At 42.8% G+C, this 21,265-nt stretch overlaps 1 long non-coding RNA gene across 1 annotated transcript; it reads right to left on the reverse strand.

The window, feature by feature from the left end:
• Positions 1 to 17,516: 17,516 nt before the first annotated feature.
• Positions 17,517 to 20,775, reverse strand: LOC141573411 (uncharacterized). The gene is made up of 2 exons (XR_012499103.1): positions 19,637 to 20,775; positions 17,517 to 18,439 (listed from the first exon to the last, which is right to left on the reverse strand). It is a non-coding gene; the product is annotated as an uncharacterized LOC141573411 (long non-coding RNA).
• Between the last annotated feature and the right edge of the window lie 490 nt (positions 20,776 to 21,265).

Raw genomic sequence — 21,265 nt, forward strand, 5'->3', positions numbered from 1 at the left:
CAATAAGCAAGAAATAAATGTTTCATTTTCTATGCCATTATTGTGGTGGTTTTCTGACTGTATGGAGGCAATGGCTAACCAATAAAAACAAAACAAAACAGCACATCTTTAGAGGTAAGAAGGGAGATTGTTGACCCCCCCCCCCCCCCCGCCAGAAGCATCTGCCCTACCTGGAACTCCTGTGCTGAATGGCAGGGACAGAAGCCACTGGAGAAACAGGGTCCTCTGACCCCCTCCTGGCTGAGTGGAGTGGGGAAGCCTGGGTTATTGTCTGATGATTCTCCCATAACATTGGCCCCATCTCTACCAGTCTGCATTGTGGATCTCTTCTCCACTTTTGTCAAAAAATATAATATCATGGATTCTGAACAATCAAGGAATCAGCAAAGCACATCAAGGCTTCTCAAAAGTAGCTGAGATCCTGTATAATCTTAACAGACTGTGAATTATGATGTTGTACACCTGAAACTTATAGTATTGTAAATCAGCTAAAAAAAAAAAAAAAGTAGCCGAGATCAAGTGATAAGAGGGACTAAGAAAACGCCAAAGCAGAATTGTGAGGGTGACGGAGTCTGTTTCCAGGTCTCACTCCCACCTTTTAGGAACCCAGGATGTTTCTCCACCACGGAGCCAAATCTGCCCAGGCAAGAGTCCAGAATCAGTCAAGTTTAAACCTTGGTTTAAATGTAAATCTATATTACTCCTCTGAGGGCTATTTTGATGCCAAGCCTATATTTAACTGTGGAGTAAAATGTTTTCCCTGTACAGGAAAAAATCAGGAACTACCGTGAACATGGGAAAGTTGTTTACTGATTTTCTGGAAAGAGGAAAGGAAAAATTTCCCCAAATCCCTAACAGTGTGCTACAACACATAGCTATCTTTGAGAAGATGATCCAAGAATTGACAGTAATAGCATAGCACTGCATATATCCAAGATAAACTTTAAAGGGTAATAACTGATTTGGCATCATATTTCAAAGTTGATCACCTGGAGGTGTGTATTTGAGACAGAAAAAAATGGACGTGATGGTCATCAAAAGTCCCTGGCTTCTAGAACACTCTATAAAGATATTAGGACAGGTCAAAAGCTATCATCTTTGGTATCGTGTGCCAGGAATTCCAGAGGACTTTAGAGAGTATAGCTTTCAAAGGAAAGAACTGGTGATTGGAAATCTACCAGGCAAGGCTGTAAAATCTAACATCATAAATGCAAATCTGCTGAACCAGTAGGGTTAACCGTCTCTTGCTTCCTAGGCCCATGTCATCTCACCCTCACAGCATCATTGGGAGGCAGAAAGAAGATGAAAAACATTGCCCTCAAGGTATATAAACTGAAACAGAGACACTAAGAGTTAAGTCCTTTACCCCAGGGTGACCTAGGAGGGAGCCTAGAGAATAACCCATGCCCGCTGACTCCTTTCCACAAGCAATGGATGCTTTAACAGTTACACAGGAAACCCCCCAGTCAACAGTAATGAAGTCAAGAATTAATAAACAGGCATGGACTGTGACCTCGGGAAAACTGGTTCTACCGAACTGTGTGAACATGGACTGGGTCACAGCAATTAAAGGGCCAGCTTTGCTCCTATCCTCAGAAAGTCTCTGGAATGAAAAATGAATGAATGAGTCAATCAATCAATCAATCAATCAATCAATCAATCAGAGAAGTTATCTCCATAACATACACCACACCAAAGTGTATTTAGTGCCTGTTTTGAATTCCAAAGCAGTCCTCTAACATCTCTAGAGAGAGAATCAGGTCCTGTGGGAGCCCATGTGGCTGCCACAACTGCTCACAATGCCCTGGCTTTGTCTATGAGTGACTGGGTTTGAAGCAATGCCAAGTATCCAGTTATAAATGGTGCAGAAAAGTAGACCTGAACACACTTACACAAGACCCCAGAAACAGAATCCACTTACATGAGATGCGCCCTTTTGTTTGGATGTGAGCTTTTATTCACAGGTTAGCAAGAAAAAGAGCTTAAAGCCTATGCTGACACTAGGGTAACTCCTCTAGCCCATGAATTGAGGAAAACAAACTAGCTCAACAACTCAAAATCGCCTTCCTTAAAAAAGAAGCACTGGCAGAGGTCAGAGTTGGGATAGAAGAAAAGTCGTGACGCTCTATAATGTGATTGAAAAGTCAAGTCCTGTGAGTAGAAGAAACATTCAAGAAGTAGAAAGTAAATTTTCATGAAAATATGCTCTCCCTAGGGATTTTAACATCTTGGACTTCCCAAGCTGTGCCGGGGAAGTGAAAACTTGTGAGGAGCAAAACATTGGGGAATTTTTATTTGCAGCCGTAAGTTATCCCATATGGTGGGAGAGTGATTTCTTATACAATGGATAGGAACTTGAATTCGCTTGGCTGTTTATTGCGATAAGAAAGAAAGAAGAGATGGGTGGGCTGGGTTTCTGTGTCATACCAGCCCTGCCATGGAGGCAGCAGCAAATCATCTCAAGTCAGAAGAGTCTTAGGTGGCTGAAAAATTATGGCAAGTGTAACAGTGGGATAAAGCAATAGGATGGAAGAGGGAAGAAAAAAAATGGAACTGCAACTTAGGTGATCACCAGCCAATAAGAAATGTATGGTCATAAATACGAAATCAATGGAGAGGGAGGGGGTGAGGGGACAGGAAGCTGGGGTTGCGATGCTCATTCAAAGGCAAAGAAGGGGCATTTAGCAAGGTATAAAATACAGGCAAAGGAGTCCTTGAATATTACGGAGGAAAACCAGGGCTGTGTAAGACACCATAAGACAAGCAACAGTGCAGAATGAACGCAAGATATATTACATAAGCGGTTGAAACAAATAAGGCATTTTTAAGTACCCAAGGAACAAGAGGTCAGAGAAATGGCAAAGGAAATTTACTGCCAGAAGAGGCAAAAAAAAAAAAAATTAAATGAATTCTCTGCCTGAGTGTTCACAGAGGACGGGGCAGATGTCAGAAACAGGCATAAATTTCCAGGAGGAAGGAGACATGTTTAAGGAAATCAAGCTCAATTGAAAAAACAGCCATCAAGAAAACTCCCGAGGCAGGAATGGCCTCCAGCCCAGAACCTGAAGGAAGGGAAATGGTGGGAGGGGGTCTCTGGAACCTTCTCAGGGGCTTTCGCAAAACTAGAAAGGGAAAGGCAAGTGTAGTCCCGTGGAGGTGACCTGATAGCAACGGGGGATGATCCACGGTCCATTCTTGGGTGAGCATGTGATGAGCCCTAAATGCAGACGAGAGGTGACACTCAACCCCTTCTCCATGACTGGCATTTTCCCCTGGAGAAGCAGTTGTCAGTAAGGGCTGCTGTCAGTAATAAAATGGCTGGTATTTGGATACCTTCCAAAGGCCAGCTGTTCTCACCCCGGCCTTTAGCTGTGGCACCAACAAACTGTTGACTAAGTGATCACGGTGCCTTTTGACCCTCGGGCTCCGGGAAGTCTTCTCTGACGTGCTTCCAGGGAGAAAGATCACCCAGATGAGCAAGAGGACAAAGCAGGGAGTCTCTGCAGATTTCGCCCCATGGCTGAGGTTATGTATTAACCTCACTTCTCATTTACGTCCCATTTTCTATTCCAATTCTCTTCATGTCTCACTTTTCCATTTATTCCTTTAACTTCACTCAATCTGCCTTAAGTGCCTTTTGTAAATAGCTGAGAAAGTAAGAAGGTTAGAAGAAAGCAAAGAGGGGAGAGGCAAAGAGTGAGAGGGTTGATGAGAGGGAAATTGTGAGTTCATTTCTCAGGGGAGAGGATAGAACCAAGAGAAAAAGCATTGGCTGAAGGAGGAAGAAAAATGGGTTGGAAACAAGAAAAAGATCTGAGAATTCAACAGTATGATGATCCCTTAAAAAGACTGAAAATAGACTTACCCTATGATTCAGCAATTCTACTCCTGGGCATATATCCAGAGAAAATGCTAATGCAAAAAGATACATACACCCCAATGTTCATAGCAGCACTATTTACAATAGCCAAGACATGGAAGCAACCTAAATGTCCATCAACAGATGACTAGATAGAGAAGTTGTGGTATATATATATATATATATATATATATATATATATATATACACAATGGAATACTACTCAGTCATAAAAAAGAATAAAATAATGCCATTTGCAGCAATGTGGATGGACCTGGAGATTGTCATACTAAGTGAAATAAGCCAGACAGAGAAAGAAAAGTACCATATGATATCATTAATATGTGGAATCTATAAAAATGAGACCAATGAACTTTTTACAAAACAGAAACAGACTCACAGACATAGAAAACAAACTTGTGGTTATGGGGGAAGGGAGGGGTGGAGGGATTACCTGGGAGTTTGGGATTTGTAAATACACACTACTATGTATAAAATAGATAAATTAGGGAAAATCAGGAATTTGGGATTAGCAGATACAGACTACTATATACAGAATAGATAAACAACAAAGTCCTACTGTAGAGCACAGGGAACTATATTCAATATCTTGTAATAGCCTATAATGAAAAAGAACATGAAAAGGAATATATATATATATATATATATATATATATATATATGGCTGAATTGCTATGCTGTACACCAGAAATTAACACAACATTGTAAACCATACTACAATAAGAAAATTTTTAATCAAGAGCAAAAAAAAAAAAAAACTGATGCAACAGGGTGGGGTTGAAGACGGGAGAGTAAACTATACAGTAAGAAATGCAAAAAGGATCTGAAATATAGGGTTAAGGAGGAATCATCCAAAGGAAAAAGGAGAAAGAAATATTTTGGGAAGAAGGCTTCTGATGGCTCAGAAGGGAAGTTTGAAAGGGGAAAATTAGAGAGAACTAAGCGAATCATTAGCAGATTTACACTTGGCTTTAAAGAGAGTCCTAGGAGACAAGTCACTAAGCTGCTGAGAGAGAAGAAGAGCCAGGCATGCAACCAAATCAGCAAGCCCAGGAGGAAGAGAGAAATTTAAGGATAATCACAAGAACTTAGCATCCCTGAAAGTGTGTGTCTTGCAGTGAAATTTGGCCACAGCATTGTGTCTGTAAACATCAAAACTGCTTTTGGGGAAGGGACACACACACACACACACACACACACACACACCCAACTTACATTTCTATCAAAATAAACCAGTTCTGGCTCCCTTGAGATAAAGATGGATAATCTATGAACATCGCTAGTGGGAGACACAGGTTGGCCTAATATTCAAGTTCTTTGACTTTATAAAATTTAATTTCGACAACTGTAAATTTTACATAGGAGTGTAAAAGTTCCCATATACAGATAAATGATAAGTGTTTTATAAGATGTTTCGTTGACTAACTTGATCAAAAATCCCTAGCTTAATCTAACCAGCTCACCAACAAGGAGAACAGTTCATAAATCCTAAGAAGTCAATCATTTGATTTCCCAAAATATCAGGGTTGACGGTGAAGAATGATGGGGCCACTTAAGTCATTTCCCCATTAAAATATGCTCAGTCCATAACATGTGTCAGAATGGTATGCATATCTTTCATGTTGTTCAAGTCGAATAAGAGCCAGAAGGTTATGTTTTTCCCTCTTCCCCGTGTGGTCCTGTTCCTTGCACACTGCTCAGTCAGAAATGTCTGGAGGGATAAATTAGGAGTTAGGGATCAACAGATACAAACTACTATACACAAAATAGATAAACAAGGTCCTACTGTATAGCACGGGGAACTATATTCAATGGCTTATAATCACCTTTAATGGAAAAGAATATGAAAAAATAGATATATCTACATATAACTGAATCACTACGCTGTACACCAGAAATTAACACGACACTGTAAATCAACTACATTTCCATCAAAAAAAAAAAAAAAAAAGGAAGTGTCTGTACTGACTCCTCTAATTTCTAATCTTCAATGGGAAGTAAAAGTTGGGAGGTTTTCACAGCTATTTTATAGTTAGGCAAGTGGAGTCTGTGAAGAAGGAACGCTGTGAAACTAACATCAACTAAATTAGAACAAGAAAAGGGTTTGCCCCACAACCTAATGAAAGAGGAATCTGTTTACTCACTTATGAAAATAAATTGATTCTGGAAACAATGTCCCTAAGACGTCCCCCTTGCCCCCCACCACTCCGACCCACACCCCAGCTCACGCAAGAACACAGGGTACCGGCTGAAGATGGGTGATCCATCGCAACGTCCAGCCAAAGATGCTTGTTTGCCTTTTGGACAGTGGAATTTTTTAAGTTTTTATTCACTAGCCAACGTTCCAAATCTCCCAGTGAAGATGACCTATGCTTTTTGAAAAATCACATCTTCTGACCATATTCCTTCCGGCCCACTGTCATCAACTGTCGGGTCAGGCTGCCCTCCTGAGACTGCACATGGCTCTCTTGTTCACCCCCGTCCCCACCCAGACACACACCCATGACAGTTGCCTGCTTGGCCCCTTGAAATTACTTGAGTTTTCAACGTCTGTGCTGAAGAAAGCATAAAGACCACCCCCCAACCCATCTCAAAATGAGGGTCAGTATTTTGATATGCTTCCCAGAGAAGGCAGAGAGCAGGCGACCGGTCAAAGCCACCCGGCCATGCCCAGTGTTCATATATATTTACAAACAACAACAGAGCTACAGAACCGGATGACAGGGCTGAACTGGCCCCTGCCTCACTCTAACTTACAGAATAAAATGCACTTCTGGCCTTTGACATTCCCTGACAAACGAGATTAACAATTACATTATCCTTTTTTTTTTTAAACTCAGCTACTTACATTCTTCTCTTGTTTTATTGTTATTTTTCTTCATTATAATATCTTAAACCTGAAGTTGATAATCTCGCTAATAATCATAATTCCGTTATGAAACATTTACCTTCTAATGTCTTTCTTTCAAATGCTCAATATATATTTTATTATGACTTTCCTAAGGATTAAACTAATTTGTTATGATGTTGGCATTTTTCAACATTCACCTTGAAAAATAACACAGGGTCTTCTGAATGTAATGACCTGAAATTTCTAGAAGTAATTTGATGATTTATTTTAATTATTATCAACTAGAAAGATGATAAGCAATACTGAAAGTCCTTACTTCATTAGGAAGTCTCATTCTGTACCCAAGAGGAAAACAACAGATAAAGCATTTGGGCCATGACCTGTGACAACCTCACTGCCAGCAAGGCAAACGCTGCCTGGAAAAGGTCATACGCTGGAGTCTTGGGATCCATCAGCCAAAAATAGCACAAGGCACTGAGAAATGACTAGTCTTTTAACCCACAAAGGTGAGATGCTAAATTCAGTGTAACCACATGCTTCTCAGATAAAACAGACTTTTTAAAAAATTCTGAATTAAACATATATTCTTATGCCAGAACAGGTTTTTATAAAAAAGGCTGCAAGCCAGAATGAGTCCTAACTCCCTTACAGACATACCTTTCCTACCCCATCTTCACCACCAGCACATTTATCCCAAAGTTTGCAGGTCAGACAGGCAACATGATTTGCAAGCTCTGGTACAAAATGAAAATGCCAGGCCTCATGTTCAAAAACTATGAAGAATTCAAGATGGCGACAGTGGAGCATTAACTCAAGTAAGAGCTGGGTGCCCAGGTCACCTACCCGGGAAATTGGCCCAGGTTGCAAGGAAGAAGTTTTGAAAGTTTTGGGGAAAAGAAGAATTCTTCCTTCCAAAGATATAAAGCCATCCAGTCCTTTCTTCTGTATCCTCGGACCCAGCCTTAGGGAAGACAGCATCCAGTGTCTGGAAACAGCATGGGGCTACAAAGGAACATTAGCCATCCTCCGCAACCCAGGTACGTTTCCAAGTGGGACCTCCACCCTCTGTACCTAACGGGCCCTTTCACCCCGCTTCCCCAGACCAGGAAGGATTTGTTCAGACATGAGCCCTTTGGGCAGGCATCGTGGGCACCTGAATAAGTAACTAAGGCCGAGTTTCAGAAGGACTGCTTGCATCTTTGTAACCTCAGGGTAGATTTAAGTCCCTTCGGGGAGTTTGAATTAAAAACTGTCAAGCCCCTTTCTTTGAGAAGGAGGGAGCCCAGAAAGAGGAGGAAGACAGTGGCAGTGAATTACCCTTTGAAACCGTCTGAACTGGGATATACAGGAGGAACTTGTTGTTTGTCTATGTCATATTTAGTAGTTAGTACCTGCAAATCACTCTGCTGTACACCAGAAATTAACACAACATTGTAAATCGACTATATCTCAATTTTAAAAAAAGGAAAAAAATATGCTTGAAAGAATAAAAAAGTATGGACTAGCTCTAGAGAAGGGCTCCTAGCACAGCAAAGCAAAAGAAACCAGACATCAAAGTGTCAGGAGGCAGGGAGACCCTGAGGGGCGCTGCCTCGGTCACAACTGAGACCGGGTGAGAAATTCTAAGAATAGAGCCTCAGGCATTTTGCGGGCATGGTTTGGGGAGATCAGGCTTTGGCCTCAACAACTGTGGCATCAGCTCTTGGCAGGGACGTGGAAGAGTTGGTGCCACCTCCCAGTGGTACCAAAATCATGTCTTTCCGTAGGACATTCTAGTTATTCTTCGGGCTTGGCCTACTCAGCCACTTCTTAGCTTTGAGGAACTCATATATAACAGGACCTCAGGTGCTGTCAGGGGCCTGGGGGTTGCTGGTTGGGGGTTTCTGGTTGGCAGTGGCCTGGGAATCAAGATGGCGGGGCTCTGGTACTAACGGGCCATGTGACCCTGGGCAAGGCCCGGCACCTTCAAACATAGCTTCTCAGTTTCATCAGCCAAGAACATGAGGGAACTTGACTGGATCAGGAGGCTGCTCCCCTAAAGGGTCCTGGGGTGAGGGGGTAAGAGGTGAACGGTCAGGACTGGGCTGCACCCCACCCCAGTTTCAACCAGAGCAGCCCCTTGATTTTCTGTTCATTTTATACCCTGCATCCTGCCCCCAGCACAAACCTCCCGGGGCGCAGAGGTGACATGGAGGCCCTCCCACCATGTCCAGTTTGTGTCTCACCAGCTCGGACACCGGTTGCCAGGGTCTCGTCCCAGTGCCAGCTCTTCCTAGCTGTGTGGCTTCCCACACGTCCTTTAATGTTTCCACCTTGGTTCCTTTGCCTGGAAAATACAGACCATCACACTGCCTACCATTGGAGTCTTTGTGAAGACTGAGGTCACACGTGTAAAACCTTTAGGTCACTCCCCAGTTTACACTACGAGCAAAACAAATGTTAACTCTAACAATTTTGTTTGAACAAAGGATTCCATGGCCAAAGAAAGGCTAGAAAAAAAACACTGGAACTGATATCTTCAAAAGTCTCTTGAGGACTCAAGTTCTATGATTTTTCTACCATTTCTCCCCTTTCTGCCTTGATCTTTTCACTCCCTTCCTACAAAATCATTGCTGCTGAGGCGGAAACAAAGTCGAACAGGCATCTTTCCCTTGGCCGTGGATGGTGATGAAGGCGGGATGAGGGGGGCAGCAGGCAGCCATATCTTTTTTTTTTTTATTACTTTATTAAACAAATAAACTTATAGAACTTAATAACCACAGAGATATAGCTCTAATGTGAATTATGGGCTTAAATTTTTAATTTTTACTTTACTGAAGTACAGTCAGTTACAGTGTGTCAGTTTCTGGTGTACAGCACAATATCCCAGTCATGCATGTATGTTCATATATTCATTTTCATTTTCTTTTTCATGAAAGGTTATTACAAAATATTGAATATAGTTCTCTGTGCTGTACAGATAAAACTTGTTTTTTAATCTATTTTTATATATCATTTTAAAGTGTTCCTGGAAATGCTGTCCGGAAGCCCGGGGTCACGGGATTTTGCCTGGCCTGTTTCGGTGGCTGTAACTGAACCCTCCCTCCTCCCCGCCCCTCCCATGAGAGGAATTGTGATAGCCCGGGTCTCCGTCCCCCCTGGCAAGGCCTAGCTCTCCAATTACCTCTGCAGACAATAATGCTAACGCCAACAGCGAATACCATCACTGAAAAATCTAGGACGAGGCAGGAGCAGCAGCTAAGGCCTTGCAGAATACGTAGAATTTATGTCCACTTCACAGGGCCAATTCACAAACGACCTCTCCGCTGGCAGCTACCTCCCTGGCTTTTGCCTTCCACCTGCTTAGTGAGAAAACAGCCACCGATGACAGGGGCCCAGGATAAATCTGTCAGCGAGACTTACAGGACGAAATCTCCCGAGAAAGACTGGCGGAATCCAGAAAGTAAATCTTTGTGTCCTAAACAGTAGCAAGGTTACCCGAGTTTATAATGTCTCCTTTTAACCCCTCTCGTATGGGCCGCATTGACTATAATGATCACCAACCTCAGGTGACACCCTGAAATGGCGTGTCTTTTGCTACCACGAAGGTGGCCTCACACAGACCTGCTTCCCAGGAAACAGCCTCTAGAGGGGGCAGGATTCAGACAAGGGGGTCACGGTTATCTTCCGTCTGACAGGGACATCGGGTGCTTGGAATCTTTCAGGAAAGGGCTGGCCATTGAAAACGGAAGTCAGGCATTTCATCCTGGTAGGGAAAGAGATTTCAACAGACCTAGAAGACAAGAGGGCAACAGCGTACCTGGCGACAGGATAAAAGCATTTCTGGAGCTGTCAGCCCAGCCTGCAGACCTGACCAGATACGACAGTCATTCTAAAAGAGGTTGGAAAGGATCGACCCTGTCTTTTAGAATCCCCTTCAGTTTCCTCCTTCGGAGATCAAGGGCACTTCCCACAGTAGCCAAACTGCAGGAACAGTGACAGTCAGCAAGACCAGAGCTCCCCAAAAGGCCGTTCTGGTTAAACAATCTAAGGGAAGGGTGGGAAAGTGTACGGTATTTAAGATGCCCTGTTGCCTAGGAAGTAAGGTCCCGACTCCGATGGCTGACAATCCAGACTCTCCCCAGTGTAGCCGGTTTCCCTTGCCACCTGCACCATGAGTGCCACCCAGATGCAGACACAAGGGGACCTAAGTCAGTGCGAGAGGACACAGATTCCAATACACCAAGGTTGCCTTACCCATAACTGTCTTATTTTATACATATATACGTATATATAAAACTACTAGAGTTTGTATGAAACCCATAGAGGAAGGGTTCATTTAGAAATATTACTGAATGTTTGCTTGCTTTTAGTATTAAATGGGCAATGACTTTCCTGTAGGAGTTTTGGGATTTTTTTTGTTTGTTTACATCAAAAAAAAAAAAAAAAAAAAAACAAAGTCCTCCTTAAGAAGCAGAGTCTTACTGTCTTTACACCCGGTTCTTCAGCTATGTGATCTCTTCCCGGACCTCCTTCTCTCTCCCAGTGCTGTCTGACAGAAACCTAATGCAAGCCACAAGTGGGATTTTTAACTTTCTAGTAGCCACTTAAAAAAAAAAAACAGGAAAATTCATTTTTACAGCGCAGTTTCATGTATCTTCAATATGATCGTTTCAACATGGGATCAATATTTTTTAAATGACTAAAGAGCTATTTTACCTTTTTTCATAGTAAGACTTCAAAATCTGGTAGGTATTTTGTAGTTTCAGGACAGTTTGATTTAAACGAGCCACAAATTTAAGTACTCGGTAAGCACATACGTCTAGTGGCTGCCACGTGGCTGCGCGATTCTATTCAGTTATATATGAAAGCCTTGGTTCTTGCTGCTCCTCGTCCCTTCCTACCTTCCACACCTTCCCTTCGGCACCCCTCCCTTCTACTCTCTCCCTTCCGCATCCCTCTCCCCTTCCACAACACTGCCATCCTTACTACGTATGGACCATCGCATCTAGAAATCTCCAAGCCCAGAGTGGTTCTCCCAGTTCATCTCTCTTCCAGCCTCCAAGGTCTATCCCACGCACTTCCCCCCAAAAAACTCCACCCGACCTGGTCTTACACATCAACTGCTTCCTAAGTGTGGCTCAAGCCTGCCCAAGAAGTTTGAAGCCTCTTTGTGGACAAGCAACGTGCCTTTTTTCTTCTTTCTCCTCTAAAGCACAAAGCAGAGTGCAGGACACCCAGCAGACTCCGAGGTACTCGCTCAATGGCATCGATTTCGTTCCCTTAAAGGCTCTGCTGGGTGTTACTGGGGAAGGAGACTTTTATTTGCTATTGAAGAAAATATGGCAACAAAAGAACAAAGAGATGTGATATTCTTGTTCCAGGGGCCAATTTTTTCCTTTTTTTTTTTTTTTTTTTTTTTTTGCTTTTGCACGGATGCACTTTGTCATCAAGAATATCTTGAGACATAACCGGCCTTATTTCACACCACCCAGAGCCTCTCGTCAGCACTCTTGGACTCCAGATACTTATGAGCAGTGTATTTTTTGAAAGACTTTCCAATGTGTGTCTCCATATGCCTTGGACTCCTTCTCCGTTTCAGACTCACCGAAATAGAGAAGATGGGGGCCACTTTGACAGAAAAGAGCAAGACAGCAAGGGGAAAACTCTTTCCCCTCGGAGGTCTGAAGAAGAGAGAGCATGGAGCTGGGGAAGGAGGCAGGACTTTGAATGTAGTCCCAAGGAGCCTTTGTAGGAGGCAACATCTGCGGTGGATGGCTTGTCCAGGATCCCTTTGGAGGACTTGACAGAAACTCAGAGTGAGCTACAGAAACAGGGAGAATCAGGGGGCCCCTCGACCACGATGGAGCTATGAAACTGACCACAAATTTACCAGCTGCAGAATGCCCAGCGGAGGCACCAGCTCTCAGGGGACACCAGTCAGCACTCACCCACAGGGGATCACGGCCTGACCACTTCCTCCACCTGAAACGATGAAGATCTTCCTCCTCTACTCTGATACCATTTTAAGAGAGGATGCGGTGTAGGGAGGAATCTGAATAATAACTCAAAGAGATAATTTACCCTAGTGAACTAAGTTGTGAACCAGCCTACAAACTTGGAAACTATACTTAAAAAAAAATGTTTTTTGTATTGAAGTATAATTGATTTGTATTGTGTGAATTTCTCATGTACAGCATAGTGATTCAGTTATATATATAAACATATTCCTTTTCATATTCTTTTTCATTAAAGCTATTACAAGGTATTGAATATAGTTCCCTGTGCTATTCAGTAGGACTTTGTTGTTTATCTATTTTATATATAGTAGTTAGTATCTGCAAATCTCGAACTCCCAATTTATCCCTTCACCCTCCCTTTTCCTCCCCATAACCATAAGTTCTTCTTCTATGTCTGTGCATCTGTTTCAGTTTTGTAAATGAGTTCATTTGTGTCATTTTCTAAGATTCTACACATAAGTGATGTCATATGGTATTTTCTTTCCCTGTCTGGCTTATTTCACTTAGTATGACAATCTCCAGGTCCATCCATGTTGCTCGAAATGGCATTATTCTTTTTTATGGCTGAGTAGTATTCCATTGTGTGTGTGTGTGTGTGTGTGTGTGTGTGTGTGTGTGTGTGTGTGTACCAACCACACCTTCTTTATCTATTCATTTGTCGTTGGACATTTATGGACATTTATGTTGCTTCCATGTCTTAGCTACTGTCAATAATACTTCTATGAACATTGGGGTGTCTTTTCAAATTGGAGTTTTCTCTGGATATATGCCCAGAAGTGGGATGTCTGGATCATACAGTAAGTCTGTTTTCAGTTTCTTAAGGAATCTCCATACTGTTTTCCATAGTGGCTGCACCAAACTACATTCCCACCAACAGCGTAGGAGGGTCCCCTTTTCTCCACTCCCTTTCCAGCATTTATCATTTGTGGACCCTTTAATGATGGCCATTCTGACTGGTATGAGGTGACATCTCATTGTAGTTTTGATTTGCATTTCTCTGATAATTAGCAGCATTGAGCATTGTTTCATGTGCCTCTTGTCTTCACTAGAGAAATGTTTGCTTAGGTCTCTGCCCATTTTTGATTGAGTTGTTTGGGAAACTATACTTTTTCTGCACATCTCAGTGTCGTGAGTAATTCTGTGACCCTGATATGTATGAAGTCACTAAACCTAAGACCACAAAGCATGGAGGGTACATGATGTGGTTGTAGGAGGTGAATACTTTCAATGTTCACATTCTCTAAAGAATTTGAGGTCACAAAATGTACTGTAATGGAACAGTACTGGCCCTGAGCAAAATTCATTTTAGACATCTCGTTCAGAACAGCGTTCATTGAGCACTTGTGCTGGCTGCTGCAGATGCTCTGCTACATAAAACACGCTTGCAAGGCACTCACTCTTTTGCGTCATCTTCTCTTCCACTGCCTACAGAAATCTACCTTCAAGAAGGTCTCGGTGTTTGTCATGTATACCTTAGTGTAAATTAAATTAATGTGAGGGGTGGGGATGGCTCAGTGGTAGAGCTCATACTTAGCATGTGCAAGGATCTGGGTTCAATCTCCAGTACCTCCATTAAAAATTTCTTTTTTTAATTTTAAATAAGTAAATAAATAAAATAAAAATAATTTAAATTAATGTGGTGCCATTCCATAATTTGAGGTCTGTTTGTGGCGGACGTGGCGGTTTACATGTTTATAACATTCCCAACTAGAAAAGTGAAACTTTCATCTCTGCTGGAGCACCTTTCAAGCAGTGGTAAACACCTAGGGAGTTCTCTCTCTTTTCATACCAAAGTTCCAATTTTCGATAATTCTTGGTTTTCCTTTAAAAATTCAGACATGACGAGTAAATTTTCTATGCCTTTAAATATTTACATATTTATTCAGTAAGTATTTGCTGATCATCTGGAGGGTACCAGGAACATAATAATACATCCCCAGGTCTTCTTCTCTGAAATTCATTCAACAGATACTGATGAAGTACTTGCCGTGTTCCAGATCAAGAATTGACTGCTGGAAGGACATAGATGCCTGTCTGATATCCCCACTTGGAAATTCTATAAGCATCTCAAATTGAATGTATCCTAAGAAGGGTATGTGAGTCCTGCCCACCCAAACCTGTCCATCCTCAGTTTTTCCTATCACAGAAAACAGCAGGATCCAATGTGCTCAAATTGGAAACCCTGGCATAATTCAGTTCCTCCCTTTTACTGACACTGCCCCTCAGAAGCACACACAAGCACACACACTGACCCACGTGTCCACACATGTACTGTTAACAGTAATCTAACCAGGAGGCTATCAGACTGAGGGGGCTCTCATGCCAGGGCAGCCTATGCAGATTCTAAGCCTGTAAATATCCCAAGGTTTTGAAATCAAAACCTAAGGACCACCAACCACAAACAGCCAACTAGGCTTTAAGTTACAGCCAACCAATAATTTTCTTGCTTTGTTTCCACATTTTGTTTGTAAAAGTCTCTCCCCAGCTCTTATCAGTGGAGCACTGTTTATCACTTCCAGCTTAGTGCTGCCTGATTCAAGTAAATTTTTGCTCAAACTCGTGAAGAAATGAGTATGCTTCAGATGATCTTTTAACAGTACACACATGCATGTGTCCGAGGAACCCTTCCTTTTGGTCCTGTCTCCAAATCAGATCTTGAATCTGTAGGGGAGTAAAAAGTAATTTTCCCTCCACCCTTTTGAGTTCTTGGTTAAGATCCCCCATAATAAAAGATGAGCAAGGTACCAACAAACAGAAGTTTGTTAACCTGTATATCTCATGTATACATGAAAGATAGCCAGAAAAAATGAATAAACTCCCCAAGATGGTCCATGCCACCACCTTAAACACGATCTTCAGCCCAAGACAAAAGAAAGATGTTGGGGAGGGGACAGCCAATTACATGAGAGGTTACCAGAAAAAGCATAGTAAACAAGGGTATGGACCTTATGCAGATTTAAGTAGGTACTAGTGATAAGCATTTCTAGTGATTTAAGTCATCATTCTCTTCTTGGTACTGAGTGGGAGACACTTTTAGAAATGGAGATTTCCTTTATAAGTGGAAATTTCCCTTACAGAAGGGTAACTTCTACTTGTTTTCAGAGCTTCTCCTGTGCCTGCTGTTTCTCAAAAATAATCAGCTCAAAAAACAATTTTGTGCCACAGAGGTGTATTTGAGGTGGCATATTCTGCTCCCCTGCAGAACTATGCCCTCCTCTCCATGCCCATTAGCACTGCCATCTCTCAACTGGACCACTAAGATGGACTCTGGATGGCTTCTTGCATCTTGGATGGCTCCTGCTTGCTTCCTCACTTGCTCCCTCCAGGGCACACCCTTCTCAGCACTCAGATGGGCAGTCAGATCACCACCTTCTCCTAGTTAAATTCTTAGTGGCCAGCCGGGTCGTGTGGAATAACATTCCAACTCCTTCCTTGTCTTCCAACGCCTCCATCATCTACCCTTCTTACCTCTGCATGGGATCTACTCTTTCAATTCCCCAGTCTCACCTCTAATGTCTTTCCCCACCGCCTGCATGTTCCCGTCATGATCATCTCAGGCAGTTCTCTGAACGGACCACATCCTTTCTACTTCTGGTCATTTACCCTTGCTATTCCTTCTTTGAATTTGCTCCCCCCGTCCCATGACTCAGTCCTTCCCCTGCTACAGGTCTCAGTTTAAATATCATTTCCTCACAAACATCTTCCCTGACCCAAGTTTTGAACTATCACTAGCATTCTGTTTATTTCTTTAAAAGCAAAATCAGAGGTTGTAAATAGTTGATTTGTTACTGTTAGCATAACATAATAGTTAAGAGCCTGGACTCTGAAGCCAGACTCTCTGGATTCAACTTCTGGCTCTGCCACTTCCAAGCTGTGTGACCTTGGGAAAATTAATTAACCTCTCTGTGCCTCCATTCCCTAATCTCTAAAATGTCAAAAATGATAGCACCTGCCTCACAGAATTGTTAGAGCTTTCAATGAGTTGATGGGTGTGAAGTACTTCACACAGCGATGGTTTGTAAGAAGCAAAATATGTCTGTTTTCAAAATAAATATAAAAACAATAAAATTCGGGAATGGCAGGAATCCTGTCTTTCTTTCTTTAAGCCCTGTCTCCCCAGGGCTTAGCCTCATGCCTAGCACAAAGTAGACATTCAATGAACACTCATTAAATACATAAATGAATAAAAGAATGACTAGATGACATGACTTCTGTCCTCAAAGCATTTGGATTGAGCCCAACAGGTTGCAAACTGGAATGTGCAAACAGATTATCCGAGGATCTCATGAAAAAGTAGACTGACTCACTAGGTCTGGGGGGAAGTCTGAGAGTTTGAACCTCTAAAGCACCTTGCTTTGGGGCTGATGGGGCTGGTCCACTGTCCACACTTGGAATATCAAGATTCTAGCTGCTTGTTGGCTGACACAGATCTAGAAATCAGCTCCGGAAAACTGTCTCCCAGAGACAGCCTTCCTGTTGCAATACGGGTACACCTCAGAGTAACTTCCTCCTAAGGCCACCCCAGAGTTAGCATCCTCTGGAAGTCTTGATGCAGGTTGCGTGGACACTGTCTGTGATATCACTCAGGGGTGGGGGTCAGTAACCATCCCATCTTTACTTCTGACAACCTGGGAAGGTCCGGAAAAGGACTTCTCATAGACTTCCCGTTTATCTATGCCGGGCCATCAGTGTATTTCACCTGGAAAAGTCTCTTTTCTCTTTAAGGCTCTCTTTGGAGCCTTAAGGTGCCGTAAATGTGTTTCCTTTACACCAGCATTTTCAGTAATTTATTCCAGATACTGGTCTTGGGTTATTTAACCCTTAAATGCTTTCAGATTTCAACTATGCTTTATATCAGCACATACAAACTGCGTATGTTGGCACTGGCATTTTAAGAACAAGAAGGTTAAAATTTCAAAAGCAACACCCTGATTTCTTGGACATGAAGGAGGTGTGATTTTTTTTTTTTTTTTCCCGGGGCAGGGTGGGTGTGCAGCTGGAATTTCTCAGAACTGCTCACCGGTTGCCTCTCAAGGACTGCTTGAATGTAAAACGTTGCCACGACCTCTCCAGAAAGACAGTTTGGCCTCTTTCCAAACTCCCAGCTGAAATAACCCCGGGGGCACTTTGGAAAGTAGGCAGGATCTTCACACGACGAGACATTTCACAGAGCCACGGCTGAAGTCTGCAACCTTGTTGTGTATCTTTAAGCAATCACAGCCTGCAATGCCTAATTATCTGCTTCCAAAAGCATTTGGTTAGGCACTCAACACATCTCAGTAATGGAAATGGACTCGGGTCTCCCAGAGCTAGTTCATAAAAGCAGTGGAGTCGTTTTAATACTGTCGGCTCTCCCTCAGCAGTGCAGTCGAGTAATGTAGCAGAACTGTCTAATGGCCAAGGTAATGATCGGAAGGGATGTAACGGACAGAGACATCTACCGGCTGATATCGCAGAATTAGCTCATCTATTCAGCTGGAAGAGTTTGGCTCGAGGGCCCCGTGGTACTTGTTCCACATACCAATGTCCCCTCCAGAGCAACACTGCAGTCCGGCTGTGTAAGATCAATGTCCAAACCCTCCTTGCCTGTTCCCTGGACCCATGACTCCATTTGTCACTTCCGCAAAATCTCGTTCTCTCTCCCATGTGAACTCACGGTCTTCATTACTGAGCACCAATTATTTTAGTGTTTGAGGATGCTAAATCTAGCTGAAAAAAATTAAAAAAAAAAAAAAGAAGAAAAAGAAGCTGTTAGAATTTTGCTTCCTTAGAGATCTTCAGAACGGACAACCAAGTGTCCAGCTCAGCTGAGCAAGACGATGGGTTTTCCATTCTCAAGTCCTGGAATGTCACCGTGCACTTTCAGAAGTTAGAAAACTCCGAGACGTGCTGTGGCACCTCCCACTCACTGACATCCTATGGTCCTTGTTTAATCCCAAACTAACCTCCCTCTGAAACACTAGGATTCATCATTGTTTTGACTGCTATTGGTTAATATCCATGTTATTACATCCCTGTCAATAATCATGCCCCCGAGAGCTCGCTCCTCCTTGCTCCTACTGCTTCCCCCTCATCTAGAATTGAAGGGGACCAGCTATAGCAGGAGGATCACACTGAAGTGCCAGGTTCGCCCTGCCCCAAATTGTTAGGCATAATGGGACAACAGTGGTACCCTCCCCCTCTGCCCCTGGGTCTCAGGCCTGCTTTAAAGTTACACAGGAAGACTGGGTGTAGCAACAGAGCCCTGGCCTCAGGATCAGAAGACAGGGGCTCACCCTGGCCACTTTGCAAGTCAAAATGATCAAGTCTTAGCTTTTATTATTCTGTCTCTGTTGTCAAATATATCCTCGGTTGATATTCACGAAGAAGTTTACCATAACTCAAGTAACATCATAATGCATCTTCCACGTGTGTGAGTGAAGGAGGTGCTATTAATAATTAAACTGGGACAACAGGCGTAAATCTGGACTGTCCTTGGCAAACCAGGACATGTGGCCATCCCACCAATAAGAGAAGGGCGGCAGAAACTAGCAAAGGGAGAAAGCATTCTCTTGCGTTTATCTGGTATTCTGTCTGTTTCAGGAGACTCGCACTTTCATTGGCCTGTTTGGTGATTACATCCACCCTTTTACATGGAAAGGACATGGGTTATTATTACTCTAATTGAAGAGCAAGCAAACTGAAAAACAGACTGGGAAGCTGGGTGCCCATGTGCCCCCAGTCTCCTGGATTCCAGCCCAGTGTCCCACCCTTCTCCAGGAGCATGGCGATCTGAAGCAGGGAGTCAGGGCACCACGGTGGCAGATTTGTGGGTCCATGTCTATTTCCTTAACGGTTTAACAAGACCGTTATGTGCATCAAGTATCAGCTGCACAAGAGAGCCCGTGACACCATCTTAATACTAACCAGGAGAGAAGCTGGTTAGCATTAAGAGCCGAGGGTCCTGAGCCAGGACAGATAGCCATATTTTCTTCATTAATGCTCAACTTCCTCTAGCATCACCAGATAGCAAACCACATCCATCTTCACGGGCAGCTGAGGGAGAATAAAGGAAGATAGACACACATGGGTAATTGAGAGCACCCTCACACAAGAACCGTCAGATCTGGTCAGCTGATTTCGATCTGCTTCTCCAGCCTCACCGTCTATTTGTTACAGAGCCTGACCTCTCAGACCGTGATCTAAAGCAATCGATTTGATTTTCTCTCTTCAGTTCAAAGTAACCTGAATGGATCGTTCTTTTGATAGGAAATCCCAGCACAGAAGTCTTATTATTGGACTGTATTCTCACTGCATGGCCTCACTCCTCTGTCCTAATCTAGGATTGCCAGATAAAATACAGGATGTTGAGTTAAATTTGAATTTCATATACATAGCCAATAATATTTTAGTAAAAGTACGTCCCAAATATTGCATGGGGGAATTTTGCTAAATATGGTAATTTAACCCTAATTTAAAGGTGCCTTAACTTCCTCCATAAAACTATTGTCCTCTAGCCTGGCATCATTGTAAAGTCACTATAGCACAGATGATCATAGCCCGACTTAAAATTCAAGACCCTGAATTACCCAGAGCCGTTAAAAAGAGATTTCTCAACAAATATAAACACCAAACAAAGCTGGTGGTCGTTGGTGTAAAATGGGGGAATTTCTACTTTCCACTGGAAGATTTTAACCAAGTACGAATGGCTGACCTGAGACTCTGCATTTCACCTAAGAGAAAACGTGAGCTGAATGAGGAGGCACCATTTGCTGATTTTTGGCCAATGACCAACGGCACCTGCCAGGGCTGGCCAGAGAGGTTGAAAAAAAAAATTAGAAATAAAAAGAGGACAATCCTGGTTTTTGCTTGGGGGGGAAAAGAAATCTCTGAACAGAGAAAACATTAGTGATGCATTTGGATGGGGAGTTAATGTTGTCTGCGGCACATGGCAAGTTTCAGGTGACAGCCCTATGTCCACATGTAGCTGAAGGATGCAGTGAAACATGGTGGTGCGAGAGGTACCTGGGGATGCTTTGAAAACTGGGTTATAAAGCTAGCCAGCAAACTGAAGTCTTTTGAAGTTTCTTTTCATAAACCTTTAGCAACTAGCCATTTCTCATGTCTAAGGAGAAATATATATTCGTAAAAGCCTATAAATGTCTCATCTGTCTTCTCATACTTTAAAGAATACAAATAATATTTTAAATGTTTTAGTGTAATTGAATAAAAACCATATGGGGCCATTTTTTTTTAAGGTCTAAACTTAAAAACATAGCTCACACAGAATAGTCACTGTGCCCCTGCAGTGGAAGAGTAGCCTGATTTGCAAACAGGAAAACTGGAGATCTGATAAATAGAAACAAAATTCCATCCTCCTTGTAATTAAATGACCCACGACTCCCCTTAACAAAGGACTCTTGATCCATTCCTGTTGGAGAACAACATAGGACCTGTGCCTTATTGATTCCCAAGGAACCAAGTGGAACAGTGTTCAGCACCGTCCCGCACTCCTAGGACCGTCCTTGGCGGCCCTGGCCGCCTCCGGCATGGAGG

This window comes from Camelus bactrianus, chromosome 15 (genome assembly GCF_048773025.1).
Source record: "Camelus bactrianus isolate YW-2024 breed Bactrian camel chromosome 15, ASM4877302v1, whole genome shotgun sequence".
Classification (NCBI taxonomy): Eukaryota; Metazoa; Chordata; class Mammalia; order Artiodactyla; family Camelidae; genus Camelus; species Camelus bactrianus.